The sequence below is a fragment of the Podarcis tiliguerta genome, assembly GCF_965153285.1.
Source record: "Podarcis tiliguerta genome assembly, chromosome: 9".
NCBI classification, from domain to species: domain Eukaryota; kingdom Metazoa; phylum Chordata; class Lepidosauria; order Squamata; family Lacertidae; genus Podarcis; species Podarcis tiliguerta.
The window spans coordinates 16,341,446-16,360,453 of NC_139542.1; the positions used below are offsets into that span (position 1 = coordinate 16,341,446).

The 19,008-nt window shown below is 46.3% G+C and overlaps 1 protein-coding gene across 8 annotated transcripts in view; it reads left to right on the forward strand.

Annotated features, from left to right (window-relative positions):
- The first annotated feature begins 122 nt into the window (after window positions 1-122).
- The window catches only part of CCSER1 (coiled-coil serine rich protein 1), a 697,013-nt gene continuing 678,127 nt past the window's right edge, over window positions 123-19,008 (forward strand). For 6 of the 8 annotated variants that reach the window (XR_014501817.1, XM_083398306.1, XM_083398304.1 and 3 more), the window contains exon 1: window positions 2,388-2,812. The gene's annotated coding sequence lies outside the window, so the exon portion shown is untranslated. Of the gene's footprint in view, window positions 233-2,022; window positions 2,153-2,387; window positions 2,813-19,008 lie in introns of those variants that run through there. The other 2 variants (XM_083398305.1, XM_083398308.1) reach the window with 2 other exon arrangements.

A 19,008-nucleotide genomic window follows, 5' to 3' on the forward strand; every position in this document is an offset into this window, starting at 1 on the left:
ACCATTTATTGGGAATGTGGGGGGGGGGGAATGTGTGTGTATGGGCTCACCATTAGCTGTGGGAGTAGCAAACTTTTTATATTTTTAACCTAACGTTGTGTTTTGCTGCTGCCAATGACAACAGAAGCAAAATGGCCGCCATTTTGAATCCTCCACAATGTCCTTGACCTGGAGTCCTTCCAAGGCACTGTGAGGAAAATATGGTGGCCATCACACACAAACAAAAAAGATGGTGAGGAATACTTGGGGGATTTTTTAAAAACAGCTTTTTATGGCTTTCATTTTCTGAGGGGAGGTGGGTGAGAAAAAGAAAATTCTCAAAAAAATTCTCTTCATGGTTAATAATTTTGGGGGGAACGGACAGGGAAATGTGTGGGGAAAGGATTAACTGGTCTTCCAACCACAACCCTATTCCTCCAGACCCCATTCTCCCCTTCCTCCTGGATTGTTTTTAGGCAAAGGAAAATATATCTGGAGAACTGACCATGGATCCCTTACATCATATTTAGTCTGTGAAATGCAGAAATTGCCCATGCCTGCTCTGGAATAAGGAGCAATATTGGTAGCAATATATACCAATACATTCGTGCCGGGAGCATATGCAGTGATAATTATTGAATGCGCTGAACTAGTGCACTTTTCCTCAGCTGGTGTTTGATTAGCTTTTCTTGTAGCTGCTTCCTGGTTAAGGAGGCTTTAAAAAAAAACAAAAAAAACACCACAGCAAACCCTTTAACCACCTCACCTCCCTCACTTATGTACACACGCATATAAAACCCCAAGAGAGAGAGAAGACAAGGATAGTAAACATCCAAAGGTCATACAGAGGCTGTTGTCTAGAAATTTTCTCTTCCCCTTGCACGGCCTGCAAAACACACAGACACACACACACCTGTTTCATTCAACGGTTTTGGAGAGAAGGAGTGGGAAATCTGGCGCATTCAACCCGCCCTGCCCCCGCCTGCAAATTTTGAGACTTTTTGTCCATGCAAAATATGGAAGGGTAAAAAGACCACAGCTTTTCACTCTGCTTCCATACCATAAGCACATTTAACCACCCTGTCAAAGAATCCTGGGAACTGTAGTTTAAAGGTGCTGGGAACTGTAGCTCTGATGGGTAAACCTAAACTCCCAATATTGCTTGAGAGTATGTGTGTGCTTTAAATGTATGGTGTGTATGCAGTCTGGATGAATTGATTCCAAAAACTCCATTACCCTCTCCTCCCAGTTTTGAGGCTGCCCTTCATACAAAATATGGAACAGGGTGGGGCAGAGGGGAAGAATATAGCTTTTCACTCAGTTGATCCCAAACAACTGCTATGGTTGCTGCATTGGGCTTCATGGTCACAACAGATCAATGCCGGAGAGAATGGCCACTCGCTGCATAAACCAGCAGTACAATCCTGTAAATATCTGTCAACCCAAGGAGTTCCGTGAGGCTTCTTGCAGAGTAAGGCTAGCTCTGGGTATAGCAGCCCAAGTGTGTGAGCCTCAGCTCCTTCCAGGTGACCTTGACTATGAAATGGCAAGGACACAAGAAGGTCATACCATTTTATGCCAGAGCTAATTTGCAACAACCAGCACCTTTCAGGTTTACTGGATCTGAACCAGTCTGGAATAGCCAGCATCCTCAGGTTTCCCCGGCCACACACAAAATGACCATCTTTTATTCTGGAACAGCTCACTTAAACCCCTGCCTAGTCCTCAACTCGCAATCTATAATGTGGATTATTAAGAGTATTCCAGGAACACACAAACACACCTAAACCCTTTTTATAACCACCCTGACTGGAGCAAGCCTATTAAGGAGCAACTAATCTGCATTATTTCAGAGTTCACTCCTGAAGTGAAGCTGCCCAAAAGGTGTTATCCCGCCCCCCCTTTTAAGGATTTGCAAAGCTCCTGATTTTAGCACGCTAAAAGGAAAATGCAAACCAAGGCAGACAGAGAAAAAACAAACACGCAAACGCAAACACACACACACGGGTTACACTGATTTGCTGGTCTTGGTTTCTTCTGCAGCTGTTGAAGCTTCTGCTGTGGCTTCAAGAAAAGGGAAGGAGGAGGCTGGCCTGGAAGCAGGAAGAAGAGAGCAAATAATAATAATAAAAATGAACCTGTTCCACTCTCTGCTGACTCAGAGCTCAGAAAGGTGAGGCTTTCTTAAATCCTTCCTGTCAATCCCCTTCTTAAGAGGCTGATCCTGCGCTGGCGGCTGCTCTCCCCTCCCAAGCCGGCTCCGCAATGCACTCCCAGCGAGGAGGTGGCACCGCGCAACCCCGCATGCAACGCGGCGCGCACAGCCCCACACTCTCTCTCCAGACACACACCACGCACCGCAAGCGCCTCCCCTTTCGTCCCTCCCCGCCGCCTTCTCCTCTCCCCGTCTTTCCTTGCCACAAGCAGCGCCGGCTGCCAATCCGCCTGCTGCTGCTGCTGCTGCTGCTGCTGCTGCTGCTGCTGCTGCTGCGTATCCTCTTCTGCACTCTCAACAGCAACAACATGAGTGCATGGGAAGCTCCGTTGGTTTCTTCTGCTGCAGAGCTTTTGCGCTGCTCTGGCTGGCTCTTGCTGGATTAATTGCTGCTGTTGCTGCTAGCCCTGGACCAAGGCTGGGGTGTGCGCGTGCGGTTTTTTTTGGGCTTCCCCCCACCTCTCTTCTCCGTGGGCGCATATGGGAAAATTAAAAGGACCGCACCAGCCACCACTTTGGTGGTAGGGAGCGGGGCGGCCAGGACGAGACTTCGCGCCCCCCCTCCCCAGCACTCCGTGGCAGGAGCGCCCCCAAGACAACCACCAGCTGCCCAACCAGGTAGTAAATAACCTCCATGCGCCCCTGACTCGTGGCGCCGCTCGGTTTGGGAAGCAGGGAAGGCACCCTCGCATAGGGCGGCGGGGAAGGGGGCGGCTAGGAGATGGAAGGGCAGGATTTTAGGAAGGGAGGAGGAGGGAGGCTGAGCTCCTCTGGGTCTACCAGGCTTGCCCGCACAGCCAAGGAGGGCTGCGTTATTTTGGGAGGAAGCTCCTCGTGCTTGCGATGTGGTGGTCGCGATTTTGCCTTGGGTGGGCGGATCGCGGAACTGGAGGAACAAGTGCACACGGGATCGAGGGCTGGAAAGTGGTGCAAAGGCTTGGGTTGTGTACTGTAGCTTTTCTTTTTTTAAAAAAAAAGCTCGCTTCGAGTCCTGCAGGTACGGTAGATCCGGGGCTGGGCAGGCGGTAGCGGCATCTGATTGGGAGGAAAGGAGCTGGAGGAGGAGAAGGCGAGAGCTAGAAGCCGGTATGTTTATTGCACGCAGGGCAGCCGCGGCTACGAGGAAGGGCTCGCCGAGAGCCGCATTGCCTTCTTCCTGTACGCGCGAGGCGTGTTCGCTGGGATTGGACCGAGCTGGGCTCTCCTGCAAGTCGGCAGTGGCCGCAGCGGCGGCTGGGATTAGGGCGAGGGCAGGGCGCTTTGTGGCGGTGCAGTTTTGGGGAAGGGGCGAGGAGGGTGTGCGCGCGTGGAAGGCTCCAAGGCTTCATCGTGGACTTATATGCAGGGGAAGAAGACGCCTGTTTTCTGGGGAGAGGGTTCCCTCCTTTCCGCAGCGGCTGTGCAGCAGTAACATACATGCATACATATATAGAGAGAGGGAGAGAGATTGGCAGCTGGGAGAGCCATGTGGATTCCCCAGCGTTGCCACATGGCACCTTCCCCGCCCCCACTAGACACTGTCACCTCTTGCCCCTGCCATCGCTGCGCCAGCCACACTCATCACAGCTATCGAGCTATTTGCCAGAGAACCGTTCACTGCCCATGCAATAAGACATGCTTGGGGTACATGTGTCATATTGCGGTGTGCATGGGGATGGTGGTGGAAGAGGCAGAACCGGTCATGATTTGTGGCTGGTGGCCAGCTAGATGTGGCACCAGGAAGAATGGTCAGTGGAGACTTTGTCACCAGAAGGGCATTGTGACCCCAAGAAAGTAGGGCAGCTCCCAGCGCAGAAGGCAGCCTGAAAGAGTGTGTGTGTGTGTGTGTGTGCTTTGTCTGTGGGGCTCACGCCTGTTTTGCCCAGGTGTCACTTGGGGCTGAGTCTGGACCCAGTGTGGTGTGTCAAATAAAAGTCCTCACTGCCCGGTTCCAGTTTTTCATTCTATTTCATTCAACATAACATGAAGCCAATTCAGGCTGATGGGTTGTTACAGAGAAGTGAGTTCCTGGAATCATATTTGAATGGGGAGACGGTGTCGACGGGTGATGACGCACTTGTTCCTGGATGGTTCCTTTTCGTACTCTGAACTATGATGCTCTACCTGCGCCTTTTCCCATGGAGTATGGGAGCAGCTAGACATTGCAGCGGGCAGGGTAATTGCACGTGCAGTTTCAAGGGGGAAGAGAGACTTAGCATTACCCAGTGGTGTCTCGTAATGCATCATCTTAACACGAGCCACGAGGGTGGTGCTCTTTGGCGACTGTACTTTCCCAACACCATTAAGGAGAGACATCTTGCCAAGTAGTGGAGAGGATCGGTTTTCTTTTCCCATGGCGGAGCAGAGTTCCACTGAACATTCTTGTGGAACGGATTTCGCTCTGCTGGAACCTCGGAGATATATGAAGCCTGGAGATTCAAAATGACTAATCTATCAAATTTCTCCGTCGCAGTATTGCTCACCCTGCTCAGTATGCAGTAACTGTTGCCACATCAGCCCCTTTGTGAATCAGGCGGCGTGGGGGTGTTTTTCAGGAGGTCAGAAAGCATATTGGATAAAATGGAGGGGGAGGGACCGCTGCTCTGTGGTATAGAGAACATGCTCTGAATGCAGAAGGTTTCAGATTCAATCTCCTGAATCTCCAGGTTTGCTTGTTTTTAAAGATCACGTACCAGGTGGCAGGAAAGTCCTCTGTCTGAGACCCTGATGAGCTACTTCCAAGTGACAGTACTGACCTAGATGGACAAATGGCCTGCCCAGGTATAAGGTAGCTTCCAGTGCCCTTAATGAGATGAAGCAGAGAAAGGACGGACCTGTGGCTCACTGGTAGTGCATCTGCTTTGCCTGCCAAAGGTCGCAGGTTCAATCCCCAGTATCTCCAGGTAGGGCTAGCAAAGGTCATTGATGGAAATTCTGGAGAGCTGCTTCCAGTCAGTACTGAGCTTGATGGACCCATAGTCTGATTAAGTATAAGGCAGCTTCCAAACAGTGCCAGATTAAACCCTGTGGGAGGCCCCTAGGCAGCTGAAATTGGGGGGGGGGTTGTGCATGTTCTCTAGTGGGATAGCATTGAACTAAGAAAGCTTGATTGTAATTTTCTTTCATGATCAAATCAATATTATTTTGGTCCCTTTTCGTGGGGCCCCTGAAAGCTGTGGGGCCCATAGGCTGGTGCCTGCTCGGCCTATTTGGTAATCCTGCACTGCTTCCCATCTTCATAGAGAGCTAGGAAAGCCCCAGCCCCCCAAATTGGGGAGGAGGGGTTCCAGGTAGATGAGGAAAGCAAGCACTGGCAATGCCCGGGTGACAGTCCAAACGGGAGGATGTGGAGATGCAAGGTAATAGGGTAGGGGATTCTGGAACTGCCAGGGCAGAAGGCTTACAAACTGCTTCCATTCACAAAGTGTTTTGTAAATTTGAGGCTCTGCTGTATTTGCTACGCTCCCCTTTCAGCCTGACAGCATGTAGTAATCGCGCTTATTTTCGCCGATTTCCTTTTTCGTCATTTTCACAGCTGAATGTGACTACAAAACAATTGAAAAAAGCAGTCTCTCTTTTAAGAGGCGATTCAAAGCTAGACACATTCGTCTCTGTTCCCCCCCTCCTCTTTTCCTGGTATATGTTGTACTTGAAGTGTTAAAATCCTCAAGAGACTGAGGTGGAGAAAGCAAGTGTGTGTGGGGAGGGGGATGAGGGGGTGGGAAGAGAGACAGACTAGGGGAGGTTTTTTTACCAGCACTTACTTCAAACACTTTCTCTTGCTTATATATAAAAAGGGGATAAAAAGGAAGCATGTTCCAAAACCAGTCCAGGGCTATATGAAAGTGAAATATTAATGGGCTGGGAAAGCTTAGACAGCAGATAACTTTGCACAAAACCGTTTTGGAGGGATTCCGCCCTCCTTACAACTCCTTGTGGCATATGAAATTGTGTCTCTGTAGTACCAACGCAATTAAAAACTTCAGGGCTGCAGGATTTGTAATTATGGGGGTAGAATGATGTTGGCCAGTGGGTCATGATAGCAGATCTAATAATCTTTTCCATTGGAGAACATCTGTGATTTGAATTGTTTTTCTATTCTTGGAGGAAGCTGAAGGCCAGATTGGCATGGAAGCATTCTGAAGTGCCTTACCATGGGATTCCATTGAATTCCTTTGCAGGAAGCATTTGGCTTAGGACTTAGTTGCAACATAACCCCTTTCTGCTAACCTCACAAGTTCCTCAAGAGAGCAAGGTGCAGTAGTAACTACAGGAAGCATGAGACTGTCATTCTGGTGAGACTCCAAAATATTTATCCCCCTGGATAAATTCCAGCACTACATTTTATGCATTAAAATCCTCCTACGTGCTACTAAATTTATTCACTTACTCTGCCAGTTTCAAGATTGCTGCTCTCTGTACTCTGTGGGACTGACTCTGGGTTGTATGCAGCTAAGCCCTATTCAGAGCAGACCTGTTAAAGTCAATGAACCTAAGTTAGTTAGGTACTTCAGTGTGTGTATTCTGTGTAGGACAAGCATTGAATGCCACCCATTTTGACGGTCATGACCCTGGGGTCAGATTCTCCTTTAGAGGATGAGGGTTTGGAATCAGAAGGGAAATTGCACCCAAGACCAACCCCGGAAGTACTTCCAGTAGATGACTCCACAGTGCTAGTGCCCTTCTAGTCCAAGGATGTCATAGTGTCATAGAACTGTAGAGTGGGAAGGGACCACAAGGATCATCTGGTCCAACCTGCTGCAATGCAGGAATCTTTTGCCCAATGTGGTGCTCAAACCCATGACCCTGAGGTTAAGAGTCTCAAGCTCTACCAGCTGTCATGTTGCCACCCTTTGACTCTATCATGGAAGCCCCAGTACAGCCAAAGTTTGCCCTGCTCTGTCAGAGTAAAAGACTCCTGAAGCAAGGCTGGGCCTCTTAAACCAAAGAGGCATCTTACAGTGAAGGACACAGCTCCTGTGCCTATATAGGGCTCAGTCTGAGGCATGGGTAGGCAAACTAAGGCCCAGGGACCGGATCCAGCCCAGTCACCTTCTAAATCCGGCCCGCAGATGGTCCGGGAATCAGCATGTTTTTACATGAGTAGAATGTGTCCTTTTATTTAAAATGCATCTCTGGGTTATTTGTGGGGCATAGGAATTTGTTCTTTTTTTCCTTCAAAATATAGTCCGCACCCCCACAAGTTCTGAGGGACAGTGGACTGGCCCCCTGCTGAAAAAGTTTGCTGACCCCTGGTCTAAGACTACTGCAGTATCAGTGTGGTGCTTGTTTGAGGTGCAAGCTGCACTCCCATCAGAACACTGACATCACTTTCACCTGCAGATGTCACATATGAAAAAAGTATAATGGGAAGTGATTGTCTCCCTGCCCCCCCCCCCCCAAGAATACAGCAACTTAGTGTTCTGGCAAAGCACATTAAGGAATAGGTGTATTTATGTCTTGGTGAAATTATTGGATTGGTCTGGCACTGGAGGATCTCGGGGCTATTTCAGAATGCATGGCATCTGTAAATATAGTTCATAGTGGTAATTGGCTGGAAGACTGCAACTGAGGTCTAATCCTGAAGTTAATTTGGGCAAGAGTTTGACAGAAAGAGTGGTCTGGCAGATATAAAATACTGGATTTGAAGTGGTGCAGCAATAAAACTGCTGGCACTTTTTCAAAGCTAAGCAGGCTCTGGTGTGGTTTCACATTGGATGGGGGACTGAATGTTGTGATTCCGGCATTGCAGGTGGGTTGGATTAGATGATCCTCAGGGGTCCTTTCAGCTCCATGATTCTAGGGTATGGATTCAAAGCTTTTCTATTCAGCTGCACTGAGTCTTTACTCAAAGTTCTTCCACCTGTAAAATGGGAATAATGCCTAGTTACATTCATAGAGCTGTGAAGGTAGGTGAATAAGATAATGATGGAGCAGTTTTGCAACTGAGGTTATCAGAAACGGAGACTACAAGACAACGCCCGGTGGACATTTAAACACAAGGTCTAAAGAGACTAGTGGTCTATCCCTCCCTCAGCATTGTCTATATCAGGGGTGGGGCTCTTGATCTGACTGGTGGGCCAGAGACAGACCCTTAACCTTACTCATCTTGCAGTCCACATTTGACAAGTGGGCGGGGCCACACACCTGTCAGTCACCTGACATTGCAATGAAGTCAGATGACCTGCTTCTGCCTGCATGTTTTGTAATCGATAGTGGCGTCTGCCCTGTGGAATGCCCTCCCTTCAGATGTCAAGGGAATAAACAACTAACTGACTTTTAGAAGACATCTGAAGGCAGCCCTGTTTAGGGAAGTTTTTAAGGATTGATGTTCTTTATAGTGCTTTTAGATATGTTGTAAGCTGCCCAGAGTGGCTGGAGAAACCCAGCCAGATGAGCAGGGTATAAAGAATAAAATCATCATTATCATCATCATCATCTGCAAGCTAAAGCACAGTGCTTTGCAAGGTCCAACAGCCCCTGGGCCTTGCAAAAGCCAGTGGATGTAACTTTGCAAGCTTTGATGATCATCGGTGCCCGCAAACTCTCTTTTGGCCCAGCTGCATGCATCTTTACCTGCCCCACACCAGGTGTCATATATGATGTATGGCAGATGGGCGTGACTTGCATGAAACAACCTGTGAGCCAAATGGGGCGGCCAGGTAGAAGTTTCTCCCCATTGCTGGTCTCCACGGATGGGCAGTGTCTTTCCAGGGTTTCCAGTATGAGTCTTCCCCAGCCCTACTTGGAGATTCCAAGGGTTGAACCACTGAGCTGTTCCCGATATGCACTACTAAATTTGTCTAAAAACCGTCGTTTGTAGACCACGGTCAGGACTGCATCCAGGCTACCTTCACGACTTAGACCCCTCAGCTCCAGCTTGCCAACCCCCAGAACTATCACACTGAAGTACCTGGCTACTTTATGGTACTCTGGAGGTAGGGGTCGGCTGGTTACTCGATGGCTTTTCCATTTTCCACAGCGGCAATAACTTGTGCTCCCTTTCGTGCGCCATTGTCATTGAGATGTGCTCAATTCTGTTTCCTTTGGCTTCCCTGACTTTGTGACATGACGTGTGAAATGCAGCGTGCATAAGCAGCTAGAAGTCGCATGCACAGCGCTGGGTTTGCAGTCGGCCGGTTTCATCCATATACATCAGCGAGGGCCTGTAACGCTGGGGTAATGGAAGCTATAGATGTATATTATACACACAATTGAATAAATAACAGCTTAGCTATTCACTAGTTAAATTTGGGGCCATGCATATGTATTGCTTCTCGCCTGCCTGTCGTACTACATGTCAGAGTGTATCGCTCAGATATGGCAAGCCCGCATGCTCCGTATGAGTGGCAAGCCTAGCAAGATTTCCCTTTTGGATTGTAACAAAATACTTGTGCTTTATGTAGGAGGCTATTGCTTTTATCAGAGCCGTCATCTGTCCTACACATGATAGTCAGTTCATAATAAAGCCTGAGGATTGGGTATGAGAAAGAAAGACTTGTAGGCTGAGATAGAGGAAGCACCACAGCATGCGCAAAGAGGACATCCTGGGGGGAAACGCAAGGGAGAAATTGCAAAAATATCTACATTAAAATCTCCCTGTCTGCATTATGCGGGGTTTTTTCTTTCCATAGCAAAAATTAATTTAGATGGAGGAAAACTGAATAAGCCGCTGTGTATGAATTGTGAGAATAAATGGAGTTCAACGCACACAATCACCCATCAATGATTTGTCTGTAAATATCTGGACTTCTTTATTTTTTAACCTTGCTCTAGACATTGGAGCACCTTAAGATGGAGACAATGACCAAATGCAGGTGAATTAAAATCCCAGAGTCCTCCATCAAGCGCACATTTGCAAAATCATTCGGGGAAGAAGTTAAGGGCATAGGAATTTAGGAAACTGTATTGTATCAGGATGTTGGTTTATCTAGCTCAGTATTGCCTGCACGGATTGGCAGCAACTCTCCGGGGTTTCAGGCAGGGCACATCCCAAGCTCTACCTGGAGATGCAGGGGGTTGAACCTGGGACCTTTGGCATGCAAAGCAGGTGCTCTGCCAGTGAGCTACATCCTTTCTAAGTCCAGTTGAAGCTCCTGGTGTTGGTGAGACCAATTCATGAGTAGAAAAGCACAGTGGTAGTTTTGATGTGCCTTGAAAACCTGTGAAACCTGTTAATCAAATACAAGAGTGGGCCAAAAGAAATGATGGTGCACATTGTGGGTCAGTCAGTGTGGTGTAGGGTTAAGAGCGGTAGACTCATAATCTGGTGAACCGGGTTCACGTCTCTGCTCCTCCACATGCAGCTGCCTGGTGACCTTGGGCTAGTCACACTTCTCTCAAGTCTCTCAGCCCCACTCACCTCACAGAGTGTTTGTTGTGGGGGAGGAAGGGAAAGGAGAATGTTAGCCGGTTTGAGACTCCTTGGGGTAGTGATAAAGCAGGATATCAAATCCAAACTCTTCTTCTTCATATCGAACCACTTTTTGTTCTCTTGCCTGTCTCCAGATCCTGAGCCTAGGTAGAACTTGAAGAAATAAGGACAAATCTTCATTGTCACCCCACTGGCACATTTAAGGGGTGCAGAATTGAAGTGGAAGAGGCATTTTGGGGCTTAAAAACCCCCTCCTCGTTTTTAGACTGTAGCTCAGTATTGGAATAAATGCTTTCCACACAGAAGGTCCCAGGCGCAGTCCTTATGGGTGGGGATGTCTCTTTCCTGAAACCTTGGAGAGATGTTGCCATGATAATGAGCTCTGAAGACGGACCAATGGTCTGACAGGAATGTGCTGGCTGTGACACTTGTTCAGTTGCTTCCAGTCAATGGGAATGCTTCTGTTGACTTCAGCAAAGGAGAGGTTTCAGCCTTGGAATCTCCCCCTCTATTAATCATTCTGCATTATGCAGCCACCTGTTAAAAGCAGAATCAATCGTCGTCCCTTTGCAAGCCATTTGTTACTGACTCCACCATAGGTTAATGATTGCCAAAAGAAGAAGAGGAAAATCGTTTCTTTCTCCCTTTTTTTGGAACGAGGCAGTGAAAGAGTCTGGGATGATGAACAGACTGTTGTGTCTCGGGGAAACAATGGAAGCAGCCTGCCAGTCCGGTTCAGAGTCCAGAATTGTGTTATTTCTAATCGCTGTCATACCATTTGCGTGCGTATGTGTGTGTGCTCAGTGTTCCACGCGATAAGAACACCGATTGAGGTAATTCATCTTCGAGTCATGGGAGACAATATGAAGGCTTTAGATAAGGGTGTGCTGTGCACATACAAGAATGCATGCTGGTCCAGAAGCATAAGATGTTCAAAGATGTTTGGTGCATTGGCACAGGGAGAACCTTTTCAATGGCACATTGTGTCTGCCCTGCTGCAGGAGCTGGAGGCAATATTTGCCTGGCATCAACTTGAAATGTCAAGTAGCTGCTTTATCAGTGTGTGTACAAGTTTCTGAAATGTAGTGAATTTGTATCTAATACTGCAGCCTGCCTGCCAGCAGTACCTGTGCAGCTGGCTTGCTATATAATCCAGCTGAAGCAGACCTCAAAAGATAACTAACGTGCGCTGAATTTTGGCAGTGGGATGCCATTATGTTTCCATAGGCATGCAATCCTGGTTCGGATGTAGCACTGGACCATAGTTTAGTGTTACGTGAATGAGCCTGCAAAAGCATTGGGCTTGTATGCTACTCTCTTCTTTCTCCTCCTTCACTATTGTCCCAAGGAGGACATAGGAAGTTTGCTTTTGGGGACGGTGGTGTGGGGTTGAACATTAAACATAGCTTATTGTCACATCAAAGAAAGACAAAACTGTCTGGCGTAGGGGCAGAAAACATTTTTTTTCCAGCCCAAATGCTGCATTTCCTCCTGGGGACCACTTGCCAGGGGTGGGTGGGGCCATTTATGTAAATTGTGTGTTTGTACAGTAGGCTAGTTTCTACACACTTACACATCTGTCTCCATTCAGGGAAGCAAGAGGCATGATCAGAGTTCAGGGATACTTTTCAGCCAGTCAGTAACACTCAAGGAGGGTGCAAAAGAGAATCAGTAGGATGCATGTGGCTTGGGGAGCATCCTGACCAGTGCTCTAAGACAGAGGTGTGGAACCTTAGGCCTGTGGGGCAATTGTGGCCCACTAAATAACTCCTTTTGGTCCGCCAGGCCATTTTGGGAAGCCCAGGCCCACCCAGCCTACACCTGATATCATGTGCAGAGGAAGAGCACATGATTGAAACAATTGAGAGCTTAAAGTAGGCTCCCAATGGTTCCTTTTCCAGAGCAAGGTGCACTCCCACCTGCCGATTGAAAATGCTCTTTGCTCGACGATGGGGAAGCAGCAGCCATGCAATGGAGGCTGCTTCTCCCTGCCAGTGCTGCTCCTGCTGCCAGTGTGGTGTAGTGGTTAAGAGCGGTAGACTCGTAATCTGGTGAACCGGGTTCGCGTCTCTGCTCCTCCACATGCAGCTGCTGGGTGACCTTTGGCTAGTCACACTTCTTTGAAGTCTCTCAGCCCCACTCACAGAGTGTTTGTTGTGGGGGAGGAAGGGAAAGGAGATTGTTAGCCGCTTTGAGACTCCTTCGGGCAGTGATAAAGCGGGATATCAAATCCAAACTCTTCTTCTCTTCTTCTTCTTAAACCTCTGGTCTCTAAAGGGCTTTCAGAAAGCCCTGCACAGCATTTTGAACCTCTGGTTTTCGGAGGTTTAAAGCAACAGCACAGAAATCCCTTTGTGAGCAGCCTTGTGCTACTCTTTTATTCCTCCTAGGGTCTACATGAACCAAGAAATAGCCCTGAAACAAGCCCCAGGATCCTCTGTTACATGCAAGTGTTCTGTTGCAGATGTCTGGGAATTTGCCGGCAGACCACCTGATGTGGAAAGAGTTCCCTGAACATAAGAAGTCTGGAAAAAGTAACCACCCTGTTAAAGCATTTGGCATCCTGACAGGCAAATGAGTACTTAGCTTTTCTTGCCAGCATAGCACTTAACCATGCAGATATAATTTCGCAGGATTGGGTTTTGCATCTCCTATCATCTTATATTTTGCTGTTTTATGATTGCAGAGTTGGAGGGAACTAAGGGAGAAATTCACCCCACCTCCCATGCGCAGGAGCAAGATTAATTAAACCTAAATTCTTTCTGACAGATATGTATCCAAACTAATTTTAAAAACTTGCTGTGTCTGAGGTCCCGGAACCTTTCCCGATAGTATTTTTCAATTTGCAGCCTGTTCTTATGGGTAGAACTTTTCCCCCTGATATTATTTAATCTGAATCTTTTTCCCCCTGCCGTTTAAGCTCATTACTGCTTTTCCTATCCTCAGTAGCAATACCGAGCAACTGGTTACCTTCCTACTTATCACAGCCTGATACATATTTGAAAACATCTGTCATGCCTCCCTAATGTAATCTCCCCTTAAGACGCAACTCTAAACAGATCTTTCAATAGTTTTCTGTCTGCCGTTTGGGCCTGCTCTGAGATGTGTGCTGCTCTTGGCTTCAGACAAACAAACTCAGTTCTCTGTGTCAAGAAAAAGCAGAATTCTGTGCCCTGCAGAATATAATGCGGATTAAACAAATACAGGTGAAATTATTCAACCAGAATAATTTAGGTCTGTTGCTGTTATTCAGAATATGGAGCAATTAAGCGCATGATTCATCAACCTTTTGAAAGGTTTGGGTCTGGTCAGCACTTGGATAGGAGACTAGCTTGGAATACTTTGTGTGATGCTTTTAACTCCATACCAGGAGAATGGTGGCATTGATAAAGAATGCAGGCCTGCCAAGTTCCACCTCCAATGATTGGAAATCCTTCTCACTTCCCCGCACCGGATATTGCATGTGCATATACAAGTGGTGACCATTTTGCATAAGGATTGTGTTCTTGGCCCCTATATGCATGCATAAACCCATTCCACCCCATTCCAACCCCTCTTCTGCCATCTTCCAGGTCCAAAAGGACCCACGCATTGGTGGTCGTGCTGCCTGTACTATAAAGTTTATTTTTTGTATCCATATGGGCTAGAAACTTACTTGTAAAAAAGCTGCTGAACTATGGCAGATATGAATATCTGTATTGCTTGGGTGGAATATACACAGCTATTTTCATAATAACATCACCAGTATGCATTGGACTGGGGAATTCTCAGGTTCTTTACCTACATTTTTGATTCCCTGTCAGCTCTGTGCTTTCAGTTAAGTCTTCAGTGCCCTCCCGCTTTCCTTCATTTGCTATTTTGAAAATGGAAAATTTGCAAGAGTGCAGATTGAACAAAACTACCTGTGAACAGAGGGTTCTATCCAATGGTGGCTTTGCATTAGCAGAAGCACTTTCCCAAGGTAAGGCAGGCTGTTAAAGATCCACTCACTGTGTCATAACTCTCCTCCCACTCCCAGATGACCAGGCAGAAAAAATGCTTTGTAAACTGGAAGAGAGTTTATCTTCTCCTTCCCTCTCTCAGGGCACCAGAGTGCCACAAATGACTAACACAGCAAGTGAATATTAATGCATTGTTGTGAAGTTGCTAGCTTTTATGGATTTGTTTGCAAGGCTAGTAAATTGTGTATGGAGGCTAATAATAATAATAATAATTATAATACATTTTTATTTATATCGTGCCCTCCCCAGCCAAAGCCGGGCTCAGAGCGGCTAACAACAATAAAAGTAACACAGTTTACATAAAATCATATGCAGTTCTCTTTGCTGGTATGAATAATGGGAGAAGCAGCTGGCCTAGGCAAACTCTTGTACAAAAGACAGAGAAGGGAAGCTCTAAATCGGGAGACTTTAGAGTGCAGGTTGCTTGTTTAGCTGGAGGAAGGAAAGGTTTTAAGTTTGCTCCTGCATTTTTCTGGAAGGGCTGGTATGTGTCCCTGGCACAGCTCCGCTTGCAGCCAGGCCTGTTTTGCTTCCAGAATTTCAGTGGCTGGCTTCCAAGTCTACTCAACGCACACGCACACACCCGTCTCAATACAGCAAGTGGCAGATGGGCAGCATGGAAGATAGGAGTTGACACTCCCGTACTGTAGGCTCGTGTCTGCAACCATCCCGCACCAATTAAGAACTCTCTGAAACCCAGAAGAGTTTTCTTTTTCTTTTTTTGCAATGTATTTTCTGACTGAGAGTATGGAAAGAGATTCAGCATTCATGCCCTGGAGAAAACAGGGATAATAAGTAGAATTCACAGTATTATTTTTTTAAAAGATGCAGCTGTAATTGTAAATGCATGTGTTTTTATAAGTACTGAGTGGCATCACCGGCAAGATACCAAAGCCACATTCACACCATACATTTAAAACACTGCAATACCACTTCAAACAGCCACGGCTTACAAATAATTATGAGGGCTGTAGTTTGCTAAGGGCGATGAGAGTTGTTAGGACACCCCTAGTCCTCTCCCAGAGCTACAATTCCCAGAGTGTTTTAGCAATCAATTCGTCTTCCCATGGAGCTCTGCTATGGGAATAGGGGTCTCCTAACCTCTCTCAGCACCCTTAACGAACTATACCTCCCAGGCATCTTTGTGGGGAAGCCATGGCTGTTCAAAGTGGTATCACTTTAGCACTTTAAATCACAGAATTGTAGAATGGGAAGGCACCACAAGGGTCATCTAGTTCAACCCTGTGCAATGCAGGAATCTTTTGCCCAGTGTGGGACTTGAATCCATGACTGAGATTAAGAGTCTCATGCTCTACCTTCCTCTTTCAACAAACCTTTAAAGTGGAGGTATTTATCTCACTCTATCTGAATTGGCTTAGAAACTCTATTTACATATGTTTTACTGATTATGATTTTGTTGCTAAATTGCTTCGGTACTTACTGAAGTTTTCAGAAACAGCCCAAAGTGCAATATATTGCAGGAATCCAAGGGAGAAGTTAGTTTCCTCTGCTTTAGCGCAAACCACAGTTTGCTGTTGCACCAAAACCCAGCAAACTATGGTTTATACTGGCTCTCTAAGCCACGATTGCCTTCCAGCTTCAAAATGTTTGAAGGCAAAAATATAGCAACCTGTGGTAACTGGTTTGTATGTAATGACAAGCCGTGGCTTGCACTACAATGGAAGTAACAAACTGAAGTGGTGTGTGGCCTGAGGTGGGTGGAATAAAGAGCATAGGAGGACAAATCTTATTCTATTAGCTCAAGCTATGGTATGATGCTATATCTGAACTGAGCTGCTAAGTGACTATTCTCTTCAGCATCAGACAGTCCCAAAAATGACGATACCATTGCAAAATAGCATTTCCCCCCCAAACAGCTTTTGTTTTGCATCTTGCACAACTTGGCAAACTGAAAGGTTACAGCTTTTCCAAGAAGTTCTAAGTCATCAGGGAAAGATATGAGGAAATTAAAGGATAATCTTACGATGGTATGTATGTGTTCTAATAAAACAGAAAACTTTATAAACATACGACTACATCTAAAACTGGAAATGTTGTTGACTGCTGGGGTAGCAAGTTTGGTAATGAGGCCAAGCAAAAAAAAAGTGCACTCATTTAATTATAAATACGAGAAGTGCCTTAATACTTTTGACCGCTTTTTAAGTGTGGAGATATGATGATAGACAAATAAGGGTGGTCATTTATTTTTTAGCATACGGCCAATTCAGAAGCCAGTGAAGCTTGAGCAATTACGTCAGTTGGCACATTCACTCATTTAGAAATAAGCTCCCTAGAAACCAGCAAGATTTACTTCTACCTAGATGTGCTTGGAACTCTAATGTAGTCTGATTGATTTCGTGCCTGTGAAGTTTAAGGACAAAATTTGGATTTTAAGGTGGCATATCCTCCATGTAAAGGTAAAGGGACTCCTGACCATTAGGTCCAGTCGCAGACAACTCTGGGGTTGTGGTGCTCATCTCGCTTTACTGACGAGGGAGCCGGCATACAGCTTCCGGGTCATGTGGCCAGCATGACTAAGCCGCTTCTGGTGAACCGGAGCAGTGCACGGAAATGCCGTTTACCTTCCCACCAGAGCGGTACCTATTTATCTACTCGCACTGCGTGCTTTCAAACTGCTAGGTTGGCAGGAGCAGGGACCGAGCAACAGCAGCTCACCCTGTTGCAGGGATTCGAACCGCCAACCTTCTGACTGGCAATCTCTAGGCTCTGTGGTTTAACCCGCAGCGCCACCCGCGTCCCTATCCCATGTGTAGGGTTTCACAAATAACCCACTATTTTACTACAGCTGGCCTGACTGCCAATAAATGCTTCGTCTCCGTCTGTTCTTGCATCGCTGGTCCTGTTTTAAATGACCAAGCAGAATTTTCAGCTGTCTTCCCAAGACTAGTTAGTACAAACTGATAGCTCTACAACCCTTGCTTTGCAGATTTCTTGAGACACTTTCCACATCGATTGCTCTGTTTTTCATAGGAACTGCCCTGATCATTGCAGAAGAATCTGTCTGGAACTTTGTAGAACCTCTGCCAACCTTTAGACTGTGCGGTACTGAGCTAGATGAACAAATGGTCTGAGACAACCCCCTTTGTTCGTAAGAGGAGCAAAGATCCATCTATTGGCTGCTACCTCCTGCCAATCTTGTGGTAGGGAAGAAATCCATTGTATGAAGAATTCATGTTGTTTTTCCTGGCCTGAATCTAGTGACAATCATTGTGTAATGCCAAGTTCTGATGCTGAGTGTTCTCCTGCAGGAGATAATTGGTAATAGTAGACAATTTATTTTTTTCAAGGTCATTTGCCTGATCTTCTCTTTTAAGAATGCCTGATGAGCTGCTGAGGAGTCCTAAGAGCTGTATTGGAAGATCATTTGCTGTAGCGTATTCTAATTACTAAGTTAAATTTTTAGCCTTCTGTTCCAGATTTATGGAAGGACCCCCCACATGCTTGCCATTTAATGAAAGAAAATGAGCACACATGTGTTCAGCAACATATCTAAGACTCTGCCTGTTCCTGTGTCCTGTTATTAATTTGGACCACCAGCTAGAAATATTTGCACATCTCTCTTAGCCAATAAGTAGCTGCAGAAAAATGGTTCCTGCGTAGATAAGCTTTGCCCTATTGCAGTCATCACATTATTTCTTCCTGTTCTACCAGTGCTGCAACTCATATGTTGTCATTGGTACTGGCAATGGGATTGGTCCTTGCGTTTGTTAGAACTCTGTTGTGGAGTCCAAAGTGGTTTGTCAGTTCTTCTCACACCTGTTATGATGCATTAGTCAGTCCTGAGATATCCTCAGACTTGTCCATCGTGCCATTCTCAGACATGAAAGGTACCTAGTGGTGCAGTTTCGGTGCCTGTCCTTCAGTTTGTAGTTCATGGGGAAACTCTCTGAAGTCAAAGTCTAATTTATTTTGGAGGATGCATCCGAGTTTAAATTTTTGTGATCGCTTGATGCCTGGAAAGAAGCAGGTGAGGTTTGTTGAAGGATTTGATTTGATTTCTTTAGCATTTTGGGTGGGGCGAGATGAAAATTGCTTTCATTTGCCACTCCCTGTCATATTTAATTGAGACATAATGCAGACAGGTAGTAATTTCTGCAGGTGTTTTTTTCTGTTTAACTTGCTGCCAAATGAATTGTCATTTCGGAACAGATCCAACCAGAAATCACTCAAAGTTTTCTAGAAGTGATTCTGCATTCTCAGGTCTGAGTTAAGCCCTGGAGACTTAGTCATTTGGCATATATTTACACAAAATAGGCTTGGTTCTTCTTGCTTCTGTGAGAAGGTGTAACACCACATTCCTGAAAGATCAGGGCTCAGCACTTGTCTCCAGTTATGACTTTTAAATGCACATAAATATTGGAATGCAAAGAGGACGAACCTGAGCTACAGCAAACATCACCTTAGGGCAATCTTTGTCAACCAGCATTGGCTGGATCTGA